We start from the raw sequence: 13188 nt of genomic DNA, 5'->3' as shown, positions 1-13188 counted from the left end.
TAGGCCCATTCGTGTTGTTATCCCTGTTTAGAATACTTTAGTTTACCAAATTACTGAAATACCCTCAAATTGTAAAATTACCAAAGTACCCTCGATTTACAAAATTACCGGTTTACCCTCGATTTATAAAATTACCATTTTACCATCAATTTATAGAATTACCATTTTACTCTTGATTTATAGAATTACCGTTTTACCCCTGATTTACAAAATTACCATTTTACCCTCGATTTATAGAATTACCAAAGTACCCTCGATTTATAGAATTATCATTTTACCCTCGATTCACAAAATTACCATTTTACCCTCAGTTTACAAAATTACCGTTTTACCCTCGATTCTGAAATTACTGAAATACCTTTGTAGGATAGAATTACCAAAATACCACTGGTTTGAGAAATTACCGAAATACCCTCAATTTGTAAAATTACCAAAATACCCCTGATTTACAAAATTACAGAAATTCCCTTGACTTTTTTAAAAATTATAGGAATACCATTGGTTTACAAAATTACTAAAATACCCTTGGTTTGTAGATTTACGAAAACACCCTTGTAGGATGAAATGACTAAAATACCCCTAATAGGTAAAAAGACCGTAAAGCCCCTGTAGGGTAAAGTGACCGTAATACCCTTGTATGGTAAAATGATGAATACGCCCTTATGTTCCGTATGACTGATGTGCTTAGGATTTACATATATTGATATTGGAATAGTTAAGTTTGAGTGACAGGTGGTGGCTATCGTAGGTGATTGATTATGGAAACGTTTCAACTTCAACCCGTAACAGGTGTGTACTAACCCTCGTAATAGCTTAGATTAATATTTGCTGAGAAGCCGAAATGCTAAAATACCAGTATTTTGGGAACTTGTAATGTGCATTTGGGTATAGATGCGATAAATACGATAAGATTGGTGTTTGGATCGATGGAACAGGTAAGAACTCAATTTTGTGCACAATGGTAAGTTGAGCCTCAATGGGCTGGAATTGGGCCCAATGGGCTTTTGGGCCCAGTTGGGTAAAATTGATAAAAAATGGAATTTGGAAAAGTTGCACGTTAACACGGTTAGTATTGTTGTAAAATTTGGGTTAAGTAGGCTAAATCAGCATTCGTAGGGCCTATTAGGGGTTTTGGGCCCAAAAGCCCGAATTTGATAAAATGGGTTAAAGATCATTGTTTAAACACTAGAAAATATTGACAATTGTAATGAACATGGAAAACCCTAATATTTGGTAAAATTACGAAAATACCCTTATAATATGAAAAATGACTGTTTTGCCCTTGTGGGCAAGTGACTGACTTGGACTGTGTGGTTGACGGATTTGATTGTGAATATATGTTGGTGATATTAGTGACTTGACTGTGATTGTTTGATTCAAATATAGGCATGACATTCTACATACATGACATATTGCATGGGATATGGGTTATATTGATGGAGGAAGTGCTAAAAGGGCTCTGCCCCAGTTTACCGAAAAGGGCTCTGCCCCAGTTTATCAGAAAGGGCTCTGCCCCAATTATTAAAAGAGGCTAGGCCTCTAGTTATATGATAAAGCAGCTATGCTGCCAGTGGAGAGTTTGGTTAGGTGGGTTGAGTTATTCCCCACATGGAGAGCTTGGTTGGTACGAGTGGAGAGTAGCGGATGGTGGGTCGAGTAGTCTCCCCAAATGGGCTTGCATACATTCATTGGTATTTCATGTGATATTGAAATGGGCTTGCATATATCCATTGACATTACATGTGATATTGAAATGGGCCTAAGGGCCATACCATTTACAGTAAAGGCTTTGGCCTAGTGATATGATTTATGAAAAGGCTTCGGCCCAGTGATATGATTTATGAAAAGGCTTCGGCCCAGTATATGTCAAGACTAAATAGGGCTTTGGCCTAGATTGTACTGATACTATGTTTTCACTGTTTGTTTGTTATTGGGATTACACACTGAGTTTTCGTAAACTCACCCCGTTTCTAACTGTGCAGGTAATCCCTAATCTTAGATGGTTTGGAGCTGCGAGGGACTCGGAGATGGCCACACTACTGTTTCTGTTTCTTTTAATTGCAATAAGTAGCCGATTTATTTCTTTATAAGTTTTATCTTATTAATATTATTATTTCGTTTTGGGTTGTAATAAGGCCATTTTAATTATTTTTCTGGGATTATTTTATTTTATACCCTATATTTTTCTGATAACAATATGAGTTAGACCTAGGGCGCTTTCCAAAATGATAATTGTTTTCAAAATAACGCAACAATACAATTAACCGGTTTGTCAAAAATATCTACTTAAATGAATTCCAACTCGTTTTTCTCAAAATCTAACCTAGCACCAAAGTGTGGCAATGGTTGTAGGCATGTCTAAGATTGGATCCAATCAAGAGCTTGGTACTTAAGCAGCCTTCATGGCTCACCTTTTCTATTTCGGATACCTACCTGGTGCACAGCTTCCATTCACTTTATTAACTTAGAAAAGACTATGTTTTAAAACACTAAGAAGGACGTTGAAAGAGGCATGGGTTTTTTTAAAAACTTCAATGTGACACGTCAGATCCGACCATAACGTCTGGGCCGGGTTTGGGATGTTACATTCCGCACGGAGTGCGAGCTCACCTGTGCCAACATCAATAATCATTTTAGCAGTTGATAAAAAGGGCCGTCCTAAAATCAAAGCAGTGTTGCTATCCTCCTCTATGTCTAGAACAATGAAGTCAATGGGAAATATAAATTTATTGATTTTAACTAGCACATCTTCAATAATACCCCTAGGAAATCTTATAGTTTTATCTGCTAATTGAATGCTCGTCCTAGTCTATTTGGGTTTCCCAGGACCTAATTGTTTAAACATTTTGTAAGGCATGACGTTAATACTAGCCCCTAAATCAGCTAATGCATTATTAACATCTAAATTACCAATTAAGTAAGGAATCGTAAAACTCCCTGGATCTTTTAGTTTGTTGGGTAGTTTATTCTGTAGAATAGCAAAGCAAATTGCGTTTAGCTCCACATGCGATGCCTCGTCCAACTTCCGCTTATTTGCTAAAATCTCCTTAAAAAATTTCATTGCACTTGGCATCTGTGATAGAGCTTCAATAAACTGTAAGTTAATATGTAATTTTTTTAAGAGTTTAAGAAATTTACCAAATTGTTCATCTGAGCGGTCTTTCCTTGTCGTGTTAGGGTATGGCACACGAGGTTTATAATCGACATTCACTGATTTGTTTTTATTATGACCTACCTCGCCTTGATATTTTCTTGCCTCGGTTCAGGCTCAGGCTCAACGAATCCTTCTTTATCTTGAACATTAATCGCGTTGAGTTGTTCCCTTGGGTTGGGTTCAGTATTACTTGGCAAGCTACCTTGTGGTCGTTCGGAGATTAGTTTGGACAGCTGGCCTATCTGAGTTTTGAGCCTTTGGACCGACGCTTGTTGATTTTTAAGTGTTGTCTCGGTGTTTTGGAAAGGGGTTTCTAACACCAAGATAAATTTAGACAGCATCTCTTCAAGGTTCAGATTCTTTTCCTGTTGATAGGGTGGTTCTTGAAAACCCGGAGGATGTTGTGGTCTTTGATTTCCTTGACCGCCCCACGAGAAATTGGGATGGTTCCTCCAACCTACATTATAAGTGTTACTATATGGGTTATTTTGGGATCTAGAGTTATTTTTACCCATTTATTGGACTTGTTCCTCCTCGATGCTAGGGTTGAAGGGTTGATACTCTGTGCATGCTCCTCCTCCATTCGTCTTGCACCTTATTACTGGATGTACCTGAGTAAAACCGAGTAAACCATCAATCTTTTTATTTAGAAGTTCCACATGGTTTGACAGCATAGTAACCGAATCAACATTATAAACGCCTGTTGCTTTGTTGGCTTAGTCCTCATGACTTGCCACTGATAATTATTCAGTGACATCCCTTCAATAAATTCGTAAGCCTCTTCAAGTGTTTTGTTGTTGACGGTTCCCCCAGCTGCTGCATCAATCATTTGCCTAGTCGACAGATTCAGGCCATTATGGAATGTTTGAACCTGCAGCCAAAGCGGTAACCCAGGGTGAGGGCACCTTCTTAGTAAGTCCTTGTATCTCTCCCATGCATCATAAAGAGTTTCTAAGTCCATCTGCATAAATGAAGAGATATCATTACGTAATTTGGCCATTTTAGCCGGTGGAAAATATTTTAATAGAAATTTTTCAATCATTTGTTCACAAGTAGTAATTAACCCTCGTGGTAACGAGTTCAACCACTGTTTAGCTTTGTCCCTTAATGAAAAAGGGAATAACTGAAGACGAATGGCATCGTCAGAAATGCCATTAATTTTAAATGTATCGCAGAATTCTAAGAAATTTGCCAAGTGAGTGTATGGATCCTCATCCTGCAAACCATCAAATTGAACAAATTGTTGTATCATTTGAATAGTGTTAGGTTTTAGTTCAAAATTATTTGCAGCAATAGCAGGCCTAACTATACTTGACTCAGTTCCTGTTAAATTAGTTTTAGCATAATCATACGAGGAGCAGGATTCTGATTTGCTAGTTCAGTGGGTATCGCAGGAGGTAGCAGATTGTCTTGGTTTTTAGCCATCTCCTTGGTTAGGGTTTGACTATCGTCCTCTTGCTCGTTCTTTGTGTATCTTATGCTTCGCCTTATTTCTCTTTGGTTTCTACGAACTGTGCGATAGATTTCTTCGTCAAAAAATAGTGGTCCTGATGGGTTTCTTCTAGTCATAAACTATAAAAACCTGCCAAGAGAAAGAAAATAAGTAAATTAATAAATAAAAATAAAATAGAATTAACTTGCAAGAAAAATAAATGGCTAAAGTAATAAAAATTAAGCGTTCCTAATATCTTAGTTCCCCAACAACGGTGCTAAAAACTTGATTGCGATTTTCATGTGACAGGTTTTAAATATTTATACAGAATCGTTCTTGAAACTAACTATTATCACAATGTAGGCAAGTGTACCTATCGAACAGTAGTATAGTTTTAGCAAGACCGGATTGTCGAACCCAAAGGAACTAAAAGTACTAGTAATGACTATCTTTTTTATTATCTAGCCTACGAATAAGGGGGTTTTGTTTTAACTAACTAATTATCTAAACTAAGAATTCACAGAAAATAGAATTGGGGGATTACTTTTGGAAAACGATTGAATTAAGACAATACCTAAGGAAGAATCCACCTAGACTTCACTTGTTATTCTGACTCTGAATCGGACGATTTATTCATTTAACTTGTCCCGTAGAGATCCCTAAGTTATATTATTATCCCTATTCAGGACTAATAACGTTTAATCCCTAGATTAAATAATTGAGACTTTTATATAATTAACACCCTAGGGTTGCATTAACTCGATCTATGGATCCCCTTATTGGGTTTCACCCTAATTCAGCAAAATCTTGTCACCCTATGTTTAGGCGTGCAATCAACTCCACTTAATTATGACAAATGTACTCTTAGACAGGGTCTATTTGTGACACCCCTAAATTGACCCTAGTCGGGAAGTGGTTTCGGGACCGCTAAACCGAGTCACCGAAATGTTTGAATGTGATATTTATTGTCTAGAATATGTATATATGCATGTGTGAAAATTTCATGGTTGAATTTTATAAATTGTAAGTGAAATTTTATTAAATAGGACTTATGTGAGAAAATTTAGAAATGTGCTAGGCTAATGTAAGGTGGCCCATTTATGCATGTTGCAAATAGTTGTACTTGCATGTCAAATACCCTTTTTATTTTAAGTGGTGGCCGGCCATGATGGTCATATATATATAATATGTATTAAATCTTAATTAAATGGCCATTATTTTATGCAAAAGAAAGGAAATAGATTAAAGAAAGAATAAAAGAAAAGTAATGAAGACAAAGCTTCATCTTTGTTTTCTTGGCCGAATTGAAAGAAAGAATTGGGGCAAAAACATTCGGTCACTTGAAGCTTGAGAAGGGGGGGAAATGGGTGAAGAAAACTAAGTGTTCATCTTTGTTTCTTCTAAGCCGAATGTGAAGGAAGAATAGGGGAGAAACACCACTCGGTCATCCTAGGCTTAAACTAAGGTAAAAAGTTTAGTTAATTTTTGAGTTAGTTACCAACTTCTTTATTTGACCCATGTTAAAATTTGATTTTGGGAATGAATAAAGCTTTCGGCCATAGTAGTCAATAAAGAATATGGCTGTTGTTTCATATTAATTTGGACAAATCATGGTGGATGGGCGTTTGAGCCAAACAAATGATCATATGTATGCATTAGATGCTAAGTGGGAAGAATCGGCTATCATGTTGGATGCTATTGCCGAATATGAACTTGGTTATATTTGAGTAATGTATGTGTTTTGAGTTGACGGCATGAAAAGAAGGCTTAAAATGTGTTATAAACAAATTATATGTTAAACTAAGGTTTGCTAAATTACCATTTTTCCTTGTCGAATATGTGCTTAATTAAAGGAGAGGTTGTGTTGAATGTTTAAATAATTTAGATAATTATTAATCTAAGTCTAAGCTAGGTAAATTAAATGATTGTGGCTTAATTGTTTTATGGCAAGTGGCTATTATGGTGAAATGCAAATTCGGTCATGGAATTTAATGTATTTCTTATTGAATTTTGATAAATTTTGTTATAAGAAATATTAAGGATGAAATTGAGTTGGCTATTAGTGTTTTGTGTGGAACTTTTAACTAAGTGAGGTGTTTGGCTAGGTCCTTTTGAACAAATATTTTGGTGTTGGCTATTTAAATGACATTAATTTTTGGTATTAAGTTGAATTGGAAAGTTGATAAATGTGTAAATATGACTTAGGGCTTATATAAGCATTCGGCATTAGCTAAGGAGTGAGAATTTGATAGTTGATGTATATGTAAATGGGTAGTGTTAATTGAATGTGATTTATTTGGTAATAATCGTAGTGGTTAAACTAGTGTATAAGAAAACAAGCTAAACTATGCGAGTTTTGCTTGTGTATGCGAAACTAGTATAAGTTGAATGATCGGTTATTAGGGTTTTATGATCATTTTGAGTTGAGTTATAAGTGACTATCATGGCTTGATAAGTTCTTGCCATTTTCGGTTATAAATATGTACGAAATTTGAATCATGGCATATTTATAAATTATAATACATATTGAATTTGTTATGTGATTGCCGAATGTGAATAATAAGTAAACAATATTGGTTAAGATATTAAACAAATCTATTTGCATTTATTTAGCTCAAGAACTCAAGGAAACAAAGTCGGATCATGGAAAAAGGGAAATTGGTCGAATAGTCGGAATTGACGTACATTAGCGATCGAGGTAAGTTTTAAGTATTAAAGCCTATAATGTGATTGAGTATGATATGTTAAGCACATATTAAAAGAATCATAACTCTATTGTAAATCTTTATGCATATAGCCTAATGGTTATTATGAAGTATAGGTAAGTTATTGATATGATATGTTGCCAAATGGATATGATATTTTGAAGTGCTGAAAGGATATGTCAGAAGAGTAAAATTGTGATAAACCTGCTCAGGACAGCAGCAGTAACATGAATCTAGAAAATCACCATAAATTCATGGCTTTGAATTAGAGGCTGAATGAGACATGAAATTAAAGCTTAATGAGTCTAGTTTCTTATAAAAGAAACCGTGTAAGCAAAGGAATTTCTGATAATGAGAAATTTGATTCGTAGTGAAGAGTGGTCAGATTAGTCAAGCAGTGAACAGGGGAAACTTTAAGAAAAATCTGGTATTGATTGGCCAAATCTAAAATTCTGGAAATTTTATGGATGGAAGACATACGAGTCTATATTCAGGAAAAATTTACGGAAAGTGATTTGGAGTTTTGTAGCTCCAGTTATAAATAATTTAGTGACTATTGCTCAGGAAAAACAGCTTGTGCTGAATTTGAGATTGTGTTGTAAACCTTGATAAACTTGTTTTAGTTGCTTATAAGCTATTGATTAAACCCATATGTGAATTCTAAATTGTGATAAGGCCTAATGGCCGATGTGATGAATGTGAAAGTGTATATATATGTGATAAGGCTTAATGGCCGATGTGATGAATGTGAAAGTGTATATGTGCGATAAGGCCTAATAGCCGATGTGATGAATGTGAAAGTGTATATATATGTGATAAGGCTTAATGGCCGATGTGATGAATGTGAAAGTGTATATGCGTGATAAGGCTTAATGGCCGATGTGATGAATGTGAAAGTGTATATATGTGACAGGGCCGAGTGGCCAATGTGATGGATGTGAAAGTGCATAAATGTGATAAGTCCCGAAGGGCATTTGTGTCAGTACTATATCCGGGTTAAAACCCCGCAGGCTTTATGCGAGAATATTATCACTGATTAATGTCCTTAAGCTTCGTGCTTGTACTATATCGAGCTCTAAAGACCCGATAACTTCGTGTGGAGATTATGTCCGGGTAAGACTTCGTAATAAGAATTGCTTATAAATATATTCAATGCGAAAGGTTAAACAGGTATGTACTCCAAGTTTATATGTGAGCTTGATTTGCACTAAATCATAAGGTAGTTATGTGATGCATACGAGAGCAATCTATGAGACTATTCCTATGATTATGCGACATCGGATCAGTGTGAGAGGTTATGTGAAATCATACGATATATCTATGTCACATGAGCTCACTTTTATGTGAAAGTTTATCTGCCTATTGTATATGATGAGATGTGCAGATTCGGTAAAGGGATGGTATGCCCGAAGGAAGAGTGAAATAAAAATACGAACAACTATGTTATAATTTGATTGTTATCTGTTGACACTGCTTAAAACTTACTAAGCATTGTAATGCTTACTCCGTTTACTCTGTTTCCTCTGTTTTATAGATCTCATTGCGAAGCTACAGGCTCGGGGATCATCAGCAACTAGTCACACTATCACTATCCACTGTTTGGTACTGCTATGTTTCGGATTGTCTTATGGCATGTATAAAATAGACTAGTGGCGGAAGAATATTTTGGTTAATGTATATAGCCATGCGAAAATGGCTTATATATGTTCGAGCATAATGTTATAATCATTTGGTATGGAATGGTTAATCGCTATCATGATTTGTGCTATTTATGCAAAAAGGGCTAGTTGAATCATGGAAACTATGAAATAGGTAAAGTCTACCTTAAAGGCAGATGCTGGCAGCAGCAGTGATGTAGATTTGGAAAATCACTAAAAATAGTAGGATTGGAATTAAATAGTGAATAAATTATGTAAACGAAACTTGATGAATCTATTTTGATAGGAAAGTAACGAAATGATCATATGGACAGTATGTTAAGAGATATTCAGGTTCTCGTGAGACAGGGCCAGAACGGTTTCTGGATTCTCTGTTCCGACTTTGGAAATTCATTATAAATTAACCAGAGATAATTAGGAGTTATTCCATATATGTATGGATTCCTCTCTGAGTCTAGTTTCTATAGAAACAAACGGCATCAGTATTGAAGCCCTGTGCAGGGAGATATCCAAGTCGTAATGCGCAAAGGTCAGTGTAGTTGATCCCTGTAACATGGGAGACTTTGACTAATAAATTGTACTAATTGGCCTGACCAAAAATTCTAGAAAAAAATATGTAGATGGGCATATGAGTCTAGTTTTAGGGAAAAATTACGAATCTGATTTTTGAGTTGTGAAACTCAAGATATGATTTTTAAGGTGACAGTGTCGCAGTTAGCCAACTGCCTGGAAAATTTTAAAATGGACTGCGATAGTAAGCGAATTTAGTCTGTGAACCCCTCGTGTCCGACTCCGGCAACGGTCTCGGGTACGGGTTGTTACACTATTCCTCCTCTGAATAAGATTTTATCTTGAATCAGTATCATGGGATATCAAAACAAGAATTAAGAACACATAATTAAGAACAAGTTCAATATTTATCATACAATTTAAAAAATAATAACAAGATTCATCTTAAGTTTCGTTCCCCTTAGGTATTTAGGGGATTTAGTTCATAACTAAAAAAGAAAACATCTCAGAAGAATAATGAATACAAAACATAAAGAAAACCCAAAACTCCTGAAGGAAAATTGAGGGAAGATCTTCAGTCTTGATGGTGAATCCGACTTCTGAGATGGATCAATCAGCTTCTCTTGAGCAGTTCCTTGCCTCCTTCTCTCTGTGTCCCTTTTTCTCTTCCTTTATGGCGTATTTATAGGCTTTAGAATGCCTGAAAGCCCTCAAAATTAGCCTTTTCTGAATTGGACTCAACTTGGGCTCGGCAAGGACACGCCTGTGTGGCACGCTCGTGCGCGATTACTTTAGGCCGTGGTCAAGCCTGTTAAATAGGCACGGGCGTGTGGTCTACCCGTGTGAGTCGTGCTTCGATTCTGCTAAATTGACATGACCGTGTGGTCTGTCGTGTGAGGAAGTCCAGGCCGTGTTGATTTCATACTTTGGCCCATTTTCTCCTTTTTTGGCTTGTTTCTCGTTCCTTTCACTCTCCTATGCTCACCTAAGTACAAAGCATGAAATTAAGGCATTAGGAACATCAAATTCACCAATTCTAAGGAAAAATCATCCATAAAATGTGTTAAGCATGGGGTAAAAATATGTATAAATTACGGTTTATCAGAAATAAATGAAATGTATGGATTTGTATGAGACATATGAAAATTCAGCTAAGCTTGTGTACAAGCAAAATTTGTGTATTTTGTGATTTTGTGAATTAGGGACTAAAGTGTTGAAATGTGAAAATGTGAGGGCTAGTTTGTAAAATGCCCTAAATATGTGTTTATGGATTGTTTTGAATAATTTAGTGAATAAAAGGGTTAATTTTGAATACTTATAGATCAAGAAAAGAGGAATTCGGACTTAGACCGAGGGCAGTCGAAGATTATAGAGTAGATGATCTGAGTTGACAATTTTGAGTACAAGGTAAGTTCGTACGTAAAACATGATGTTATAAGTATGTTTTGAGGCTTTGTTTATACATAGATTGTATATACATTTAGTTTGTATTAATACAATGATAAATCAACGGTATTTGGCACTAAGAGTGCGATTTAAACTAGCTTCAACTATATAAGGCACTAAGTGTGCAGGTGTTTAAAGCATTGGTAATCTTTGGAAAGTCTTAAAATATCCAAACAAGAGGAGAGAATGAAAATGAATGAATACGGGAATGTTCAGGTAAGTATAATACTAATAAACCGTAATTTATACATATTTCTATCCCATGCTTAGCACATTTTATGGATGATTTTTCCTTAGATTTGGTGAATTCGATGCTTCTAATGCCTTAATTTCATGTTTTATACTTAGGTGAGCATAAGAGAGTGAAAGGAATGAGAAACGGGCCAAAAATAGAGAAAATGGACCAACGTACAAAATCAACATGGCCTGGACTTCCTCACACGGGCAGACCATACGGCCGTGTCTATTTAACAGGCTTGACCACGGCCTGAAGTAATCGCACAAGGGAGTGTCACACGGGCGTGTCCTTGCCGAACCCAAGGGGACGGACATTCCAAATTTCAGAAAAGACCAATTTTGAGGGTTCTTAGACATTCCAAAGCCTATAAATACAACCTAGAAGAGGAGAAGAAAGGGGACAGACAGGAGGAAGCAAGGAATTGCTTAAGGAAAGCCGATCGATCCATCTCAGAAGTCGGATTCACTATCAAAACTGAAGATCTCCCTTCAAATTCCCTCAGGAGTTTTGGGTTTTCTTATGTTTTGTTATTTTTATTCTTTTGAGATGTTTTCTTTCATTAGTATGAACTAAAACCCCTAAATACCTAAGGGGAATGAACCTAAGACGGATCTTGTTATTATTATCTGAATTGTATGATAAATATTTGACTTGTTCTTAATTATGTATTCTTAATTCTTGTTTTGATATTCTAGGATATTGATTCAAGTTAAGCTCTTATTCAGAGGAGGAATAGACCCTGTCTAAGAGTAAATTTGTCATAATTAAGCGGAGTAGATTGCGCGCCTAGAGATAGGGTGACAAGATTTTGCCGGATTAGGGTGAAATCTAATAAGAGGATCCATAGATCGAGTTAATGCAACCCTAAGGCGTTAATTAGAAAGAGATTTCAGTTATTCAATCTAGGGATAGACGTTGTTAGTCTCGAGAGAGATAATAATATAACTTACGAATCTCTACGGAACAAGTTGAATGAATAAATCGTCCGATTCAGAGTTAAATAAAAAGTGAAGTCTAGGTGGATTTTTCCTTAGGTATTGTCTTAATCAATCGAGTTTTCCAAAACGTATTTTCCCCAAAATTTTTTTCTGTGATTTCTTAGTTTAATTAATTAGTTAGATAAAAACCCTTTTATTTTTTAGGCTAGATAATAAAAAGAAAGTTGTTACTAGTACTTTTAGTTCCTTTGGTTTCGATAATTTGGTCTTGCTAAAGCTATACTACTGTTCGATAGGTACACTTGCCTTCATCGTGATAATAGTTAGTTTCAAGAACGATTAATTATAAATATTTAAAACTTGTCACGAATATCACGTATCAATTTTTTGGCACCGTTGCTGGGGAACTAGGATATTAGGAACACTCGATTTTTATTACTTTAGCCATTTTACTTTTATTGCAATTTAAAATTTTATTTTCTTTTCTAATTCTTCATTTATGTTCTTCTGGCAGGTTTTTCTAGTTTATGACCAGAAGAAACCCGTCAGGACCACTACTTTTTGACGGTGAGATCGACCACACAGTTCATAGAAACTGGAGAGAAATAAAGCGAAGCCTAAGATACACAGAAGACAAGCAAGAGGATGATAATTCAACCACAACCAAAGAGATGGCTGAAAATCAAGAAAATCCGCTACCTCCTGCGATTGCTGCTGATCCAGTAAATCAGAATCCTGCTCCACGCACTATGTATGATTATGCTAAACCTAATTTAACAGGAACTGAGGCAAGTATAGTTAGACCTACTATTGCTGCAAATAATTTTAAACTGAAACCTAACACAATTCAAATGATACAACAGTGTGTTCAGTTTGATGGTTTGTAGGACAAGGATCCCAACGCTCACTTAGCAAATTTTATAGAATTTTGCGATACCTTTAAAAATAATGGCGTTTCTAATTATGCCATTCATCTTCGGTTGTTTCTTTTTTCGTTAAGGAATAAAGCTAAATAATGGTTGAACTTGTTACCACGAGGGTCAATCGCTACTTGGGAACGAATGACCGAAGTTTTTATTAAAATATTTTCCACCGGTTAAAACAACC

At 35.7% G+C, this 13188-nt stretch overlaps 1 non-coding gene across 1 annotated transcript; it reads left to right on the top strand.

Moving 5' to 3' along the window:
• Window positions 1-4041: 4041 nt before the first annotated feature.
• Window positions 4042-4148, top strand: LOC121211900 (small nucleolar RNA R71). The gene has a single exon (XR_005907117.1). It is a non-coding gene; the product is annotated as a small nucleolar RNA R71 (small nucleolar RNA).
• Window positions 4149-13188: the final 9040 nt, after the last annotated feature.

Source organism: Gossypium hirsutum, chromosome A12 (genome assembly GCF_007990345.1).
Source record: "Gossypium hirsutum isolate 1008001.06 chromosome A12, Gossypium_hirsutum_v2.1, whole genome shotgun sequence".
NCBI classification, from domain to species: Eukaryota; Viridiplantae; Streptophyta; class Magnoliopsida; order Malvales; family Malvaceae; genus Gossypium; species Gossypium hirsutum.
The sequence above is the reverse complement of the archived record's forward strand: the minus strand, read 5'-3'. Positions and strand labels throughout refer to the sequence as shown.